The sequence below is a fragment of the Ornithorhynchus anatinus genome, chromosome 11, assembly GCF_004115215.2.
Source record: "Ornithorhynchus anatinus isolate Pmale09 chromosome 11, mOrnAna1.pri.v4, whole genome shotgun sequence".
Taxonomy (NCBI): domain Eukaryota; kingdom Metazoa; phylum Chordata; class Mammalia; order Monotremata; family Ornithorhynchidae; genus Ornithorhynchus; species Ornithorhynchus anatinus.
In genome coordinates, this window is record NC_041738.1 from 38771152 (window position 1) to 38784561 (window position 13410).

Sequence of the window (13410 nt, forward strand, 5' to 3'; positions counted from 1 at the left end):
GAATGTCTATAGTCTACTTAATCATTTATCCATTTTTCCATTCTCTTTTTCTTCCTCTCTGTAGACAGTTCTATGTCTGTCTCCTCCATCAGCCTGTAAACTCCTTCAGGATAGGGATTGTGTCTTTTACCACTATTGTACCATAAATTATCATCAATGGTGTTTACTGAGGGCTTACTATGTGCAGAGCACTGAACTAAGTGCTGGGGAGAGCACAGTTCAACAGAGTTGGCAGACACGTTCCCTGCCCATAACAAACTTACAGTCTAGAGGGGAGGCAGACATTAATACAAATAAATGATTTATAATATATCACTTAAAGATATGTACATAGATTGTACTATCTTAAATGCTTAATGCAATGCTCTCTGTATAATAGACACAAAATAAATACTATTGATTGATCGATTGCTGTGAAGAACCTTAATGCTGTTACTAGTGGTTTGGGGTGATGCTGGTGGGGGAATCTGTGAGGGTGAAAAGCTGGAGAACAGTCTTCTACCCACAGCTGACCAGTCATAGGGATAAATACTCCTAATCACCTCACAGAGTGACCTTTAATGAGAGCACTATTTTTTTATCTGTAATGGATCATTCAAATTTTTTTTTTTAAAAAAGAAACCACCTACTCCCAAACCGATTTAAATTACTGGAAATTATAGGGGAACACAAAATAGAAAAAAACAAGTAGATGATTAGGCTCTACCTGATGTTGTCTTTCAGGTTTACTTAGAAGTCTTTGTACTTTACCTTCAACCTCAGTTTTTTGAGACCCATAAAGGAGTGAATGCCACTCGAAAACCAGAGGGGGCTGAGGCCGAGAGCCACTGTATGACAAAGCTGGAGAAAGCGAATGGGGAAACAATGGCAAGATACATGAAAACCAGAGGAATTCAGTGGATCCAGTGCCTCATTTAGTTACCTCGGCAGGTTTCTTTTCCCTCGGTTCCTTCAGAATTGTACACTCTCCTTTAATTCTGGGAAGGGCAGCAGAAGAAAACGGGGATCATGGATACATCTTGTCCAGTTGATTGACAGAACACAAGCATGGAGGAACAGCACTTCTCAGGCCTCTCCCCACCTTGGACTAAACTTCCCCATCCTAGAAGAAAGACAAGACAGGAAAGGATGAGTTAAATCAGCCTCTCACCACTGAATACAGTTCACCGTTATAGAACAGATTAAATGCAGGACATTATCTCACCATAATGCCCTCCTGGCCGTATTCCCAGGAAAGTTCTAACTAATCTTAAAAATAGAAAGAAAAACGCAACCTAAATTCCATTCCTTTTCTTAAATGAGTGATCTGTTCAGTTCTATTTATTTTTCTGGGAGGAAGGCAGGAAAAGAAAGTGAATTTTAAGGCTTATGAAAATGAGCTACTAATAAACACTAGCCGCCGTGGTGCAGACAGCATGGCTGTAGTGAGGGTGGTATATCTGTGGCCAAAGGCCTCTCCCCTCTGATCATATACTTTCTACTTGGCAGTGTAACTCCAGGAAGGGATGGGGGCCAGTTGTGTGAGGGCAAGCATGGCAGAAGAGAGTACTGTCTGGGTACCTAGAGTGAGAAGTCAACCAGGGCTTTGGCAGGCAGGCTGCCTATTCTGTATACTCTCCCAAGCTCTTCGACCAGTGCTCGGCTCACAGTAAGTGCTCCATAAAGACTGACTGATCGACTCATTGATTGATCGATGTAGGTTCTGCCAGTGCACCTTTCTCTCGGTGTAGCAGGCCTTCCTGGGATCCACACGGTTCTCTGGTATAGCTTCCCCTTGGTTAGCAACCTGGCTGGCTGGATACAGGGGTAGCATCTTCATGAAGCTGGACTGGGTTTACCACAAGAACTTCATTGGTGCCCCAAACCATTGTGAACCCATGCCTTCAAAAGTAAAACCAAAGAAAACGAAACAAACTAACCAGCACAACGCATTGACTTGCCTCACTGCTTGTTTTGTTTTGCTGTCTGTCTCCCCCTTTAAGACTGTGAGCCCGTTGTTGGGCAGGGTTTGTCTCTGTGGCCGAATTGTACATTCCAAGCGCTTAGTACAGTGTTCAGCACAAAGTAAGCAGCACGGCTCAGTGGAAAGAGCCTGGGCTTCGGAGTCAGAGGTCATGGGTTCGACTCCCTGCTCTGCCACTTGTCAGCTGTGTGACTGTGGGCAAGTCACAACTTCTCTGTGCCTCAGTTACCTCATCTGTAAAATGGGGATTAACTGTGAGCCTCACTTGGGACAACCTGATTGCCCTGTATATACCCCAGCGCTTAGAACAGTGCTCTGCACATAGTAAGCGCTTAACAAATACCAACATTATTATTATTATTACAATAAATATGATTGAATGAATGAACTCACAATTCCTCTGAGATTCTTCTCAGCGTACAGATCGGAAACTTTTAGTTGGTCAATCAATCAATTGTATTTATCGAGCACTTAGAGTGTAGAGCACTATACTAGGCACTTGGGAGAGTACAACAATAAAACGGACACATTCCTGTCCACAACGAGGTAACAATCTAGAGGGACGAGCTTACAATCTACAGAAGTATATGATCTTTGGGGGTTTGCATTTTCGATGACAACTTCTCCGGAGCCCTGAGACCTAGCACTGCAGAATGGAGCGGTCGGGCTTTTCATGCATTAGGCTGGACTGAAAGAAAGTGGACCCACCCTTCTCCACCCCCACATTCTGGCATTAGAATCCAAACCTCGGCATTCCTCATGGCCACACCAGGGTAATGGGCAATGTTAGTTGATGGCAAAGTCCTAGCTGGGCTAATTAAGCATACTGAGCTAATAACCTCCCATTTTGGGACTGGTATTATTCATAATTTAATGTATTGCTGCTGAAACATTAACCTTTCGACAACTGGCTTCTTGCCCACAGCAGCCTTAGTGCTGACCATCTTTCAGTAAAATGAGTATTATTGTTAAAACAGGGATAAATCATTCAAAGCTGTAGCTTTTGTGTCAAACGGTATGTGAAAATAAGCAGTAAGCTAGGTAATTTATTTACCTTTTGGTGATTATTTTTATGATTTTATGATCATATTCAGTGATTCATAAACATTGGACCAATGCCATTTCATAATCATTTTACCTTTCAAATACTTCTGTGGCTGTTCTGCTTTTCATCTTTAAAAATTTCGGGATTGATACGAGACAGCTTAATCCAGACACAAATACAATTTCATTTGAAGGAAGAAAAAAAAAGCCCCTCAAGCCCCTTCATTTTAAGCACGTACAACAAACCATTTCAACGGGACCTCTTGGAGCTCCCACTTGTTACTGGGTTGCACTCACGGCAAGAAACTTGTCTTTGAAGTTGAACCCATGAAAGTGACTCAAATTCAAAAGAAAGGAGAGGAAAAACAGTTAACAATCTCCTGGCTGGACAGATGATGGGAAGAGCAGAGGAGGTGGAGGAAGGGCTGGGGAAGGGTTGGATGCATTCCAAATGCATTGGAAAGGAACGACTCATACTCCCGCCACCTGATTCCTGGATTGTGATTACCATCCCCAGGAGATTCCCATGCCAACTTGGGCAAGCTCTGCTGAAGGCCAGCAGTGGGCTTGGGCTTCAGAGAGGATTGTTTCCTTTCAGTAGTGCTTCTCCTCATGATGTTGAAAGGTGAGCAGTGGGGGTGAGTGGTTCTCCACTAGGGCCCCGGGGAGGGGTAAATGCACCCCAGTGTGGGATCATGTGCACAACATCGGACTGCGACGTTACAGCTTTTGATGTGTAGTCCCGCTTTCGGCTTCTAACACCCATTGCAATGCAAGTTGCAAATGATTCAGAATTGAAGTTAACTTTCAGGAGGCTGCGAGATGGAGGTCCAACGCCAGAGTGGGAAGAGAAGAAAGTTGCCACTAATGGTCTTCCAACCAGCCAAAACTTGCTCAGGAAAAGGCACCCAAAACCATGTCACCAATATCCTAGGAATCTCCAGAGTATCCTTGGAGTGTGTCAACAACACTAATGAGATTGGTGGCCTTGCAAATTGGCATAAAAGACCCAAGTGCAGGGAGGTGCCTAGATAGGTCTGTGTGCATTGTGAGAGCATTTTGATGCCCCCCCACCTCCCTTCTTACAGGACAGTGCGCACTTCAACATATCCTTTCACTCACTCTCTGCCTCTCATCCATCCACTCTCCAGTCCCTTTGCCCTTTTCCCTTCAGCAAACTGAATAAATATTTGACAGGGAGCAGAGAGACAATTTCAGGAAAGGGGAATGTGGGTCAGACAGAAACATCGATGGATCCTGAAACTAAACAATTTACAAACAAATCACAGGTCATCTGCTCCCTCCAGCACTGCTCTTTCAAACACTAGACAAGAGGATAAATACTGAGGACAATTCTCTCTGTGCTTCATGGTAATATCTTAATCACTTTGAAAGAAACATTAACTCTTGTAGACCACTTGAGTATACTGCACAATGTGGGCAACAATATATAGCCAGCAAAGGACATGAAAGTCCCTAATTGGCCTAAAAAGAGTTAAGGGCCCCTTCAAAATCCCCAATTTACAACCAGGGAGTAACGTTAGGCACTGGAAGAATTGGGCTCACTCCATTTAATCAGTACCCATCTGGTTATTTGGATTGCCTTCTGGACAGTTTATACTAGATTAGCATTGAGTATACCTTAAATCTGTATAGAACTTTTATTTTTCCAAAGCACTTTCATATCAATGATCTCCAGTAATCCTCGTTTTAACCCTGTGCAGTAGGGAGAAGCAGGTGTGACTACCCCCATTTTACAGGTGAGAAAACTGAGAGACTAAGTGACCATTTCACTGGAGACCCTGAGCCCAACAGGAACAGAACCTGGACTAGGACCCATGTCTTCTGACTTCCAGACCCATGATCATTCTCCTAGACCATGCTAGTAGAATAAACATCCTCCCCCACAATCCCGCTGGTCTTACCATCTTTGTGATGCTTTTAGGAAATTTTTCATAAGGGTTAAGGAGCAACTCCCAGATACTGATGACAATTCACCTTGGCTCAATACAGAGCAGTCAAACACATTATGTGTGTGGGAGGAGGAGTGAATGGGAAAAGAGGAGGAGTTATCAGAGATATATTTCTTCAGGGTATACACCTATAGCATTTCTCTTCTCACATACTCCTCAGGAGTCTCTACCAGTTGTGCCTGGCCAACTTCTGCCTCTGCCATTACACTGCTAAAAGTGAATGATGATTTGAAAACTCAACCCTGCTTACCCAGGAGCTGGCAGGGAATATGAAGGGAAAATAGTGAACAAAGAATCAAGTTCAGAGGACAGAAAATCACTGAAAAAAAAAATATAGCATGCAGATAGTATTTATTAGATACCTACCCCGAGCAAAGCACTATACTATACTAAGCACTAAGAAAAAATACATGGGTGAGAATTAGGTGTGGTCCTGAGCCCGAAAGGGACTCAATCCAAGATGGCTTTTATGTAGTTCCTCTAGCAGTCTAGTGGTGGGCCAGGTCACTCAATAATCTAGAATTTGGTAACTTAAAAGGATTCCTTTTTCTTTCCACTTTGGGAGTTTGTCCAATCACAAATACCTGGATCCTGCCCTGTGTTGCTAGTCTAGGCCAAGTACACTAGGACACCCACACCTGTTCTTATACTGTAGTTATCCTCTGAATATCGCTCAGGTGGTCCTTCTAGCTTTCCTGTGGCCTCACTGATATACCGACCCAGGAGATGTAATTTATAGCTGTAGCAGTAGGTCCAGCCCTGTAAAGCAGGCTGGATAAACTGCTTGGAACCCCAGCTGAAATATGATGAGTGCCTTTTTTTTAAAAAATGGCATTTGTTAAGCACTCTCTGCATGTGAGACACTCTACTAAACACTGGGGTACAAACAAGATAATCAGGTTGGACCCAGCCCATATCCCACACAGGACTCCCAGTCTTAATTCCCGTTTTACAGATGAGGTAACTGAGGCCCAGAGAAGTTAAGTAATTTGCCCAACGTCACCCGGCAGAGAAAGTGGCAGAGCTGGGATTAGAACCCAAGTCCTCTGACTCCCTTGTGTCCCCTTCATCAATCGTCATCATCATCGTCAGTGATATTTATTGCACCTCTATTGTTGTGCAAAGCACTGTACTGATGTCTTTGGAAAGTACAATGGAACATGCTCGTTAGGCATGTTCTCTGCCCACAATAAGCTTATGGTTTAGAGGGGGAGAGAGACATTAATGTACTGTCTGCTTCTTAATTTACTCATTTCATGCTAAAGAGTGAATTAAGCAGAAAACCCAGAATTGGTGAAATTCTCCTTCAATAATGTCAGTTAAAGCAGATGTCAGGAAATTTGATGTTATGGATTTACTTCTTAATATAAAGCCTAAAAAAATAACACAGTGTGAGATCTGTAATATGAATTGGACATGTCGATGGAGTGTGAATTGGATTCAAGACAAAATATTATGAATGGTTAATAGGGTCAGCCTACGTATACTTGCTGAAACATTCTCTTCGGTATGCTAATATTCAGAAACTACACTAATATTCAGAAACTACACTGTCAAATATCTTTTGTATCTTATCTCTGTGCTCACAGTGTTATAACAAATAAAAGTGTGTGGTTAGAAAATAGCATCACTTTTAAATAATACTTTTCCTTGAATACTAATTTTTGTTTTATATGTTCATTATATTTGTCAAATACTACACAGGCACATTTTTTATACTGAATTATTATGGAAATTTAAAAGCCGATAAAGGGTAATCTTTTAAATTTTTCCTCTAAAGAGAAGCAGATGGAGTGAGGGCAGGGAAACCAAGTCAAAAGTTACATCTTTTATCTTGATCTTGGACCTTAGATAGGCCAATTCCTCTTCTGGCTGGGTCTGCTCTGCTCTTCTCTCATTGGCTTTCCCAGTTTTAATTATTTAGGGTAATTCTCTGTGGAACATTTCCCCATGCTACATCTCTTCTTTAAGATTCTTCAGTATTTGTCCTTAGGGTTTAATATTCTACTTAACAGCAGCCAATTTGCAATCACCATCATAGTCATCATCATTATCATCTGCTTATCCATAGTGATAGAGAACAGGGATAACGTGGATAAATGCAATTCACAGCTAATCCCCAAACCTCATTTTAGATAACAGCTTCAACTTCCTCCCCCACTAAACTTCTCACCTGAGCTGTTAAGTAATACCCAAACCGACTTATTAGCATTCCAAAGTCTTTCCCTTCTCCTTCCACTCTCAGTTACAGGTCAAAAGGTTGGTAGCAGGAGGGAGGAGAAGAAGAGAAAGACATGAGTGATCCGCAAAATGGATAATCAAGAACTGAGTGCATTTGGATAATGGAAGCGTTCCCTCCCCTTTCTTCTGGCTTAGTCAAATGACACAGGGAGGGGAAGGGGCATCATTCATTCATTCATTCATTCACTAGTAATAATAATAATAATAATTATGGTATCTAAGCACTTACTATTTGTCAAGCGCTGTTCTAAGCGCTGGGGTAGATACAAGTCAATCAGGTTGTCCCACGTGGGGCTCCCAGTTTTCATCCCCACTTTACAGATGAGGTAACTGAGGCACAGAGAAGTTAAGTGGCTTGCCCAAGGTCATACAGCAGACGACTGGCAGAGCTGGGATTAGAACCCACGTCCTCTGACTCCCAAGCCCGTTGGTCTTTCTACTAAGCCACGTATTTATTGAGCGCTTACTATTTGCAGAGCACAGTACTAAGTGCTTTGGGAGAGTGCAATACAACAATAAACTGACACTTTCCCTCCAGGGTTCTGTGACGAGTTTATAGTCATGTGAGACAGGGACTGTGCCTGAGCACTTAAGTATCATCATTATTTCTTTTCACGCACCAAGTGCCCAACCCAGAGCCAGATTCACAGGGCTCGTGATGAGCCTCTATATTCGTGGAACAAATATGTGTTGTGTGTCGTTACATCAACGATGTTGAAAATTTATTCCACATTCTGAGTAATCCACACCCAACCTTGCAACATCATGGATGCTTGTCTTTACTTTGTGTCCACTGAAATCCCCAAACTCACATGCTGGAAAATCTCTTTATATTGAGATGACTTTCTGGAGGGGCAAGTTCCCCTAACAGAAGACACTGGTTTAGGGAGGATCAACAGGATGGGAACAGTGGCAGATATAGATGTATAAGGAAAGATGGAGAGCTGGAAGGAGTGAGTGTGAGCAGGCGTGCAAATCATCATCCTCCTCCTTCTCCTCCTCAGTATTTCCTGAGTTCCTACTCTGTTCAGAGTACTGTATCAGGCCCCAGGAATAATGCAATAAAATAGTCAACGTGATACCTACCCTTAAAGATCTCATAATGTAATGGCGAGAGATTATTGTGTGATTAGGTATCAGTGATAGAAAGGGTGTATTTGTAGGCAAATTGAATGGTAATTGGAATACCCCAACATCTCAGAGAATAAAGCAGAAAATAATTCAGTAATTCCCCCCACTTTTTAGGCATTCCCCCCACTTTTTAGGCTTTTTTCATCCTTTGGAAGGCAAATACCTCTTCCTTATGGGCGAAAGGGTTTGAAGATACTTCCTGAACTTAGAGGAAAATTTGGTTTGAAGATTTAAAAAACCAAAGTAATACTGGTCCCATAACATGGAAAGACAGACTGGAGAACCTTAGTTTTCTTTCCTTTCCTTTAGTTTCTACCTGAAAATATTCTTCATTTGATCAACATGTCCCTGAGGCTAGGTCAGTATTAAGGGAAATACCTTGGAGTTCATTCCAGTCCCTTGGAATTGAGTTCATTCTCCCTCAAGAATTTCAATTAGTTTAGTACAACTCTAGTGGTGTCATTTGGGCATATTACTGAAAAAACTACAGAAGGGCTGGAATGTTTTATAGAGACATTTGCCCAGCTCCTTACTCCCTGTAATAAAGGGTGGTCTTCAAAACAAATTGACAGTCTAACTAAAACACTGAAATTGAAATGAGGCCTACACTACTGCTCTATCCCATTTCTAAGGAATGACATTTAGCAAGCACCCAAATCAGCCACTTTGCTGAAATGACTATTACAATTGAATTCTGCACATGATTTTCAATCTGGTACAATGGGAATTCTGCCACTGTTGCAGTACCGTACAGATTTTGTGAAACATGGGAGTAATGTGACCAGTGAAGACATAACATCTTCATAGTTTCAGTGAATTTCTTTCATTCAGTATAGATGCTAGGTCAGGATAGGTTAAATAATAAAATCATTGGCCAAAATGACATCATGGAGTCATCCAAAAAGGGGAGGCTATGCCGAGAGGAGTATAGAGTTGATGGCTTTTGTTGCAGGATTATGATCTGAAGGGGGTTAATGAACTGAGAATGAGGCTTATATTTGTGTATGTAAAATGAGGAAGAGCTTCTATGCCTTGACAGTTTAATAGGGGACAATAAAAGCCGTCATTTGCCTTGGTATCTTTCATCCTACTTAACTAATTCTAAACCAGTTTGGTTGGTGACTGGATAACTTGCTAAATTAAATCCATGCTATATGTATAGGGCACGTGCATGTGTATGCACACGTGCACTCATGTGCGTGTGTACGCGTGCACTCACGTGTATGTGCATTCATACACATAGAGCCGTCATTTGTTTTTCAAGATTCACTCATTCATTCATTCAATCCTACTTCCCGAGCACTTACTCTGTGTAGATCACTGTAATAAGTGCTTGGAAAGTATAATTTGGCAACAGGTAGAGACAATCCCCACTCAACAGTGGGCTCACAGTGTAGAAGGGGGATACAGAAAATAAGACAAAACAAGTAGGCAGGCATCAATAGCCTCAAAAGAGATAAATAGAATTATAGATATATATGCATCATTAATAAAATTAGTAGAATCTAGATGACACCATTGATGGTGAAATCCTATTCGTGTATATGGATTTAACTGAAAAAATTGACGCATGCCCATCCATTCCACATTATGTGGAGGAAAAGGTAGTTTTCATGATGCCTCTTATTGGATTCACTGCTCAGCAGTTTGGGGATTGCATATTTGTTATTTGCAATTTTTCCAAAGCTTCCAATCCCCAATCCTGATTGTTGCCTGCCAGACAGGTCAGTAGGGTGATAATTTGTCAGTTTTACAATGGACAGTCAGTCTGGTTTTCTCTTGGTCTGTCCCGTCTGGTATAGATTTAGTACTGGAACCATTATCATCATAATAAAAAAAATTGTTTTAAATTTTCAACACCCAGCCATGGCTCTTGTTGCCAAGTTCTGGGTCAAGGACAAGGCATCTGAGTTCATATGGACCTGGGAAGGGTCAGAAGGACCTAGGTTCTAATCCTGCCTCCTCCACTTGTCTGCTGTGTGACTTTGGTCAAGTCACTTAACTTCTCTTTTCCTCAGTTTCCTCATCTGGAAAATGGAGATTAAGACTGTGAGCCCCATGTGGGACATGGACCGTGTCCAATCTGATTATCCTATATCTACCCCAGGACTTATTACAGTGTCTGGCACACAGAAAGCGCTTACAAAACCTTTTTTTTTAAAGAAATATAGAGGTTCAGGAACAATTGGGAGGGTCAGCATTCCTCAAAGAAATATTTGAGTTGTGAGCCAATCAGGGCAGATATGGACAGACTTGTGCAAAATGGCAGTCGTGTGATGTCATCAAGTCACTCCGTGAACCGGTAGCATGTGTGATGTCACAAGCATGTCCATGTTTTTGAAGTGCCATTGCTGGCCACCTTATGGTTCAGTGTGCTGCAGCTGTTTTCCCAAAGTCCTCTGCTGTAATTCCAGATTGCACTCAAACCAGAAGATTTTGCGGCTTCTAGCATTTGCCTGTTCCACCTCCTAAAGCTTCAACTTTGCTTTAAGACAGAGTGAGCCTTACACTTATCCTTTCCCTACCTCAGACTCTCTCAGACTACCCCTCTAGACTCTCTCCAGTTTTCTTCCTATGCCCATACTCCACTGCTCCCTTTGAGATTCCCAGCCCTCCTCGCTGTCGGTTCTTTCTCTGAAAGGAGCTATGTTGTGCAGCACAGGAGCTGAAGTGACTATTACTTTCACTACTGCGGTTATAACAGAGTTAAAGTCGAGGTTTCTAATTGCTCTCTCGAGGCCTTATTACTTGTTGATTAGCTCCTTTTGGGAACCGCATCAAACCTACAACAATAATAAACACTCGCTTCATTGGAAATTTTGTAACAACCCTACCTGCCCTGCAGGCCCAGTGCCTCCGTGCAGCAGCCTGACTGTGTGGGAATTGGAAATGGCAGTGTTTATTTTAGGCTTGCTGCCCCATTTTGGAGGCTTTTCCTCTCGATTTGGTGGTGCAGGATCTATGGCATATTTAACAAGCTGATAAAAGACTACTGGAGAGTTCCTGTTTGCCAAAGACTCTTACTTCTCTTTTTTCCTTTCCCCAAGCCCTAAAACACCCCCAGTGTCGTGAGTAAGTGGAGCTCTTGTGAAACGCTTATGTCTCTGAGGAGTTGGAGGGGTATTAGAGTGATAGCTAGCTGGTGAAATAAAGTGGACACGGCCTTGTCCCTCCCTGTGATAGGCTGTGTGGCTGGTTAAGGGGGAGAGGTCACAGGCACCTGACCTACTGCTTACTCAAGAGGAAATTCAGGAAAAACAAAGCTCAATATTCATGCCTACTGATCCTCCTCTGTCTTGGGATGTTGAATTAACATACACTGGCAATGTCTTGCTTCCTTCAGTTATTTATGTTAGCAGTCTTAGGACAGTCATTTGTGCCATAATATGGGGACTGGGTTCTCAAAGAATCTCATGATGTGGGAAAATCATCCTGTGGTAGCTATTATTAATTCAATGGAAAGTAATGGGTTAGAGGATGGATGGTTTTAAGAGTCCACCATGGCTGACACCATGAGAAGCAGTGTGACCTAGTGGAAAGATCATGGGCCTAAGAGGCAGAGGATCTGGATTCTAATCCTGGCTCTGTCCCTGGCCTGCTGTGTAACCTTAAATTTTCTGAGCCTCACTTTCCTCATCTGTAAAATGGGAATTCAGTATCTGTTCTCCATCCTAGTTAGAATGTGAGTCTCTCCTGAAGCACGAACTGTGTCCTACCTGTTTTTTTCTTGTATCTACCCCAACGCTTAGTACAGTGCTTGTCGCATAGTAAGTGCTTAACAAGTACTATAAATTAATCAGTGGTATTTATTGAGCACGTACTGTGTGAAAAGTATTGTCCTAAGCATTTAGGAGAGTAAAATATAACAGAGTTAGTAGACATGTTCCCTGCCCACAAAGAGTTTACAATCTAGAGGATATTGCAATTATTATACAAATTCCTATATATTCCTAGGCCCACCATTATTAGAATGCTTTACATCTTTGCCATTCATTGTTATTTTACTATATTGAATACTGCCAAGACCCAAAGAAACTCAAAGTACTGTAAAGTACAGAACTGTAAGGAAGAGCCAGAGCGTAACAACGTCTGACCTTAAATGAGGTCAAACACATGCACCCAACCATTTTTCCTACACTGAATATCCTGTGCCAATTTGTGGATTTTGTCACACCTAGAACAGACCTACACTGGAAGAAGAATAATCCCTAATATACTCAGCTCTGCCACAAACGCTTAATATGGTGCTCTGTACACAGTAAGCGCTAAATAAACACCATTGATTGATAATGCATATTTTCTATTTGAGTTTTCACTAGAATGCTTTTAGGAACATAGGGAACATTCTTTGGACAAGACTAGCTAGTTTTAGATTCTGCATGGCTTGATGATGGACAAAACAGTTGCATACCTGTGTGGTGTCAGAAACGTGAGCCTTCCTTAATGTGGAATTTGAAAAATGCAGTCCTCATGTTACAGGAGAATTGGATGTATTTCTATTGAATTTTATCAAATCAGGTAATGAAAATAAGTTTTATGGCAGAAATTGCTGCATTTGACTGTTACTTTCCTTCTTGGATTCCTTGAGTTCATCTGTGGCCCGGAAGTCTGTGGGTCCATGTTGTTAAGAAAAGAACAATTAGCCCAAAGTATATAGTAATATACCCTCTAAGAAAGGGAGGAAGAAAAAAAGAAAGAGATAAGCAGGGTGGGAAATAGCGTGTTCCAGTGGAAAGAGCATGGGTCTCGGAGTCAGAGGACCTGGGTTCTAATTACCAGCAACACCACTTGGCTGCTGTGTGACTTTGAGCAAATCATTTAACTTCCTGTGCCTCAGGTCCTCATCTGTAAAATGGGGATTAAATCACACTCCCTCCTATTTTTACTGTCAGCCCCATATGGGAGAGGGACTGTATCCAACCTGATTATCTTGTATCTACCCTAGTGCTTAGTGCAGTGCTTGGCACATCAAAAGAGCTTAGCAAGTACCATTAAAAATAAAGGAAAGACAGAAATGAGGAAGGTAGGAAAGAAGGGTTTTGGAAGGAAGGAGTCGAC

At 42.0% G+C, this 13410-nt stretch overlaps 1 long non-coding RNA gene across 1 annotated transcript in view; it reads right to left on the minus strand.

The window, feature by feature from the left end:
• Nucleotides 1-901: 901 nt before the first annotated feature.
• The window catches only part of LOC120638702, a 303340-nt gene continuing 290831 nt past the window's right edge, over nucleotides 902-13410 (minus strand). Inside the window, exon 5 of the long non-coding RNA XR_005660588.1 lies at nucleotides 902-1102. This is a non-coding gene — a long non-coding RNA (uncharacterized LOC120638702). The remainder of the gene's footprint in view (nucleotides 1103-13410) is intronic.